Below are 5,000 nucleotides of genomic sequence, written 5' to 3' on the forward strand. Positions count from 1 at the left end.
AGCGAGTAAACACATGAGATAAGGGTCACGAGACACAAGATTCCCTCCAGACTGCAGGGTGGCACACACACACACACACACACACACACACACACACACACACACACACACACACACACACACACACACACACACACACACACACACACACACACACACACACACACACACACACACACACACACACGAACACACACACACGAACACACACACACGAACACACACACACGAACACACACACACGCACACACGATAATGGTCACGAGACAGAAAGATTCCCCTCAGACTTCAGGAACTCACACACACACACACACACACACATTACTTTCTCTCAAACACACTCCCTCTCCCTCTCTCTCCACACAAACACAACTGTAGCTGTGTGGAAGAGGAAAGGCAAAGTGAATCCTGGACACACACACCTTACATACCCAACACACATGTTTCAACTGAAGCCTATATTAGACGCCTGGTACTCTGAGACTTGAGGGTGTAGAGGAGGCCGTGTGTGTGTGTGTGTGTGTGTGTGTGTGTGTGTGTGTTGCCTTTAGCCCTAATACCTCTCCAGCTCCCTCTCCCAGTGTCAGGTTACCCTGTATGTGCCACCCCCAGAGGGCAAGGCGCGAGCACACACACACACACACACACACACACACACGCACACGCACACGCACACGCACACGCACACGCACACGCACACGCACACGCACACGCGCACACGCACACGCACACGCACAGTTGTGGGTAAACCCTGCTGAATGAGTCTATGGAAATGTATGTTTTGATAATAAGTCGATATAGATAGATATGTATTAATTGTATTCATTGATTTACGATGTGATAGAAAATGGCGGCCCAGAACAGGTGATGAGAGCGATGTGTGTGTCAGAGAGGAACATCTTCACACCCCTGTGTGACGGAGAAGGGGACGTTTGGAGTAAGACTAGGTGTGACGTCTACTCACGATTTTGGAGAGTTACTTTTGCAGTTTAGTTGTTTAGGGACATTTATTTATTTATTTATGAGAATTATTGTTTGGAGTTTTTGTTTCTTTTTTTCAGGAGGACAGAACAGAATGAAATGACTGACAGGGTGGATAAGTGTGTGTGTGTGTGTGTGTGTGTGTGGGTGGGTGTGTGTGAGAGAGAGAGTGTGTGTGTGTGTGTGTGTGTGAGAGTGTGTGAGACTGTGTGTGTGAGAGAGAGAGAGAGAGAGAGAGAGAGAGAGAGAGAGAGAGAGAGAGAGAGAGAGAGAGAGAGAGAGAGAGAGAGAGAGAGAGAGAGAGAGAGTGAGAGAGTGTGTGTGTGTGTGTGTGTGTGTGTGTGTGTGTGTGTGAGAGAGAGAGTGTGTGTGAGAGAGAGAGTGTGTGTAAGGCCAGAGAACAGGATGAAATGACTGACAAGGTGGACAAGAACTGGGATAACAAGAACGGGCTTGACAGTAAATAGACAGGTTCTTCAGGTAACACTCACACACCTTTGCTTGAACCCTACTTGTTATTCCTTGCTCACACACCAATCAAACGATACATATTATGTTCACACACACACAATAGTCCCACCACTTGACAGCCATCTTGGCTGCTATCTAAATGAATGGGGAGACACACACACACACCTTTCCTGGAGAGCGCACACACACACACACACTTGCTGGAGAGTATACACACACAAACCTTTCCTGGAGAGCACACACACACACACACACACACACACACACACACACACACACACACACACACACACACACACACACACACACACACACACACACACACACACACACACACACACACACACACACACACACACACACACACACACACACACACACACACACACACACACACACACACACACACACACACACACACACACACACACACAGTCCTTATGAGAGCTCTACTGACTAGAGCTCAGACAGACAAACAGCAGAACAGAGGACTAGAGACAGAGAGAGAAAAGAGAGAGAGAAAAGAGAGAGAGAAAAGAGAGAGAGAAAAGAGAGAGAGAAAAGAGAGAGCGACAGAGAGAGACAGAGGGAGAGAGAAAAAGAGAGAGCGACAGAGAGAGAAAAAGAGAAGACGACAAACAACAGGCCATGTTGGCGCCATGGAGGGTTAGGGTGAGCTGGCCTTGTGACCAGCGGCTGGGGGGACCAGCGACACACACGGACACACACACACGGACACACACACACGGCTCTTTGTTTGAAAGTCTCTCATCATGAGATCTGGCAGCAGTCTCGCTTCTCGCGCTGCATTAGACCAGTACAGGGGTCACAAGGGGAGGGGAGGGGAGGCGTGCCACACACACACACTTTAATTAGACGAGTACTGAGGGGAGGCCTGTCACCTCACACACACTTCCACTCAAACATATTAGCCACGCAAACACACACCATTGCCAAGACCACGAGCCAGGGACCTGTGACATTAACGTGTCCTTCACACACACCTACACACACACACACAATTACATGCCTGTAACACATTCATAGCACACACACCACAAACTGATGATATTTACACATTCTTACCCCAATAAAACTCACTCTCTCACACACACACACACACACACACACACACACACACACACACACACACACACACACACACACACACACACACACACACACACACACACACACACACACACACACACACAGAGTGTGAACAGCCAAGGGCAAACAGGAGACCCGTTACCAGGGGAACCATTCAACTGTGATGGCCTGAGTAAGTGCTGACAGGCGCACACACACACACACACACACACACGCACAGGCACAGGCGCACACACACACACATACGCACAGGCGCACACACACACACGCACGCGTGTGTGTGTGTGTGTGTCCAACACCACAGCCTTGTCGTCTTGTGGATATCTAGTCTGTTTTTGTCTTCTTTCAGAAATAAGCTTGTTGTTGGTTTGTTTTTATATCAACATCGGGTAAGTCTGGGCTTAACGGCTGCGGTGCTGGTCAGACACACAGACACACAGACACACAGACACAGACACACACAGACACACACAGACACACACAGACACAGACACACACACACAGACACACACAGACACACACAGACACACAGACACACCGGGTAAGTCTGGGTTGACAGCTGGGGTGAGGGCTGGGCCAGTCTCCCGCCCTTTAAAAGGAGCTTGTGTGACTCACGCACCCCGTCATACACAGCATCGGACGCTAACCCATTGCCTTATCGACAACGATAGAAAAGATTTCTCCCTTAATGTCTTAAAGTGTGACAACAGTTCAGCAAAGTATTACATAGGTTACGTAGTAATGGGCAATAGTATTAAACCGTTTTAAAACAGCTGGCTTGACCTCCACCTGTGTCCATATCACTCACACACACCACAGTGAGCTACAGGTGTCAGGTGCTGCTACGCTGTCAGATCTGTGGTCTGCAAAAAATGCCCCTCTAGATTTAAGACAAATAATTACATATTTAAGCAGGATTTTGCTTAAAACAAGCAAATTTGGCTGCCAGTGCGTTAAGCAAATTTGGCTTGTTAAGATTTCTTAAAATAAGTAATATTTGCTTGAAATAGGCAAAAATAACCTTACCAAGAAAGCACTAGGTAAGTACAATTTAGCTAGAAACAAGACCAACTAGATTTTTTCATCTCAATATAAGAGTAATAACACTAGGTTAGAAAAGCATTTTTGCAGTGTGGTCTGAGTCTCTCGCGTCTGTGAGCGTTAACACGGAGGGCAAGGCAAAGCTCCACCCGGCCACTCAGAAATGTGCGTCGTAACACCCGGAATCACAGGCGCGCTAAGGTAATTTCACCGGGCCTGTCTGCGCGAGGAGTAAGATGCTTATCCGCGGGTCAGGTCTGACTCGTCAGCGGGACTATTTATAAATGCGCTCGTGAATGTGTGTTAACGGTCGCCAGCAGTACAAAGCACACGCGCACCTGGAGCGGATGACAGCTGCAACGTCACGCAGTCAAAATAGTGGAATCCATAGAATTGGAAACAGCCGCATGTCAACCTCAACCCCACCGGGAGAACTTTTCTGGCTGACGAAATAAACAGCTACGGGAGACCAGCACGTGATCACGGCACACCAGACCATATTTCATCAGACAATTATGTTAGTAATGTAGCTCCGCCTCTCTCCCTCACACACACACACACACACACACCAAGTTCGGTAACGTTATCCGTCACGTGTGTAAAATACTGTGAACATCTGCTGAAGTCGTTAGTCCATATCGGTAAAATCTTAGCTACCACGTTAATTCCGTCATTTAATAAAAAAAGAATTGAATCTAACATGTCTCCTAACTCCAGCCCCGTCAGCTCCAGGGCAGGAGGCCTGAACTTCAGAGTTAAGAAAACTTTTTTTTTTGTTCACAGCCAGCGCCAGCGGCAGCGGTGGCAAACTTTATCTCTGAATCAACTTCTGCTACAAACTCATTAGCAGATAAGCAGGGAAATATGCGGTGAGCCAGCCAGCAAGAGACCACAGCGACTACATCACCGACGCGCACAGCAGTGTGTAAGAGAAACAGCGTTTACGCGACAGAGAGGAGCACCGTCAGACAAAGAAAGTCCAACTCGGTGGATTCTCATGTTAGCGAGCTGCTGACACTTTAAATTCCTCAAAACATACATCTGAGCGGCCGCAACACGCCGCGAAAAACGCTTTAGCTCGCAAACCAGTCTGACTGTTAACGTTAGCTTGCACACGGGAGACTTCAAACTTTACATCCGTATTATTGCAATGATGGTTTGTTTACAAGCTAACAAGCTATCAGGCTAAAGTTAGCTGTTTTGAACGGCTAATGTTTCTCTCCCAACATCTTATCGTCCAAGGTTAACACGGCATAGCTGGCAACACTTTAAAATCGAACTGTCAATCTGACACAGCACATGCCAACGGGATTATGATAAATATACAAGCAAGCCATCAACACAGTTGAGAGACAAAATACATTTCAGAAATAGAAACGAGGCTTGCCTTCAAACAG

At 47.5% G+C, this 5,000-nt stretch overlaps 1 protein-coding gene across 2 annotated transcripts in view; it reads right to left on the reverse strand.

The window, feature by feature from the left end:
• adipor2 (adiponectin receptor 2) overlaps window positions 1-5,000 on the reverse strand; it is an 18,432-nt gene that overhangs the window by 12,958 nt on the left and 474 nt on the right. The window lies entirely within an intron of this gene.

The sequence above is a fragment of the Sprattus sprattus genome, assembly GCF_963457725.1.
Source record: "Sprattus sprattus genome assembly, chromosome: 14".
NCBI classification, from domain to species: Eukaryota; Metazoa; Chordata; class Actinopteri; order Clupeiformes; family Clupeidae; genus Sprattus; species Sprattus sprattus.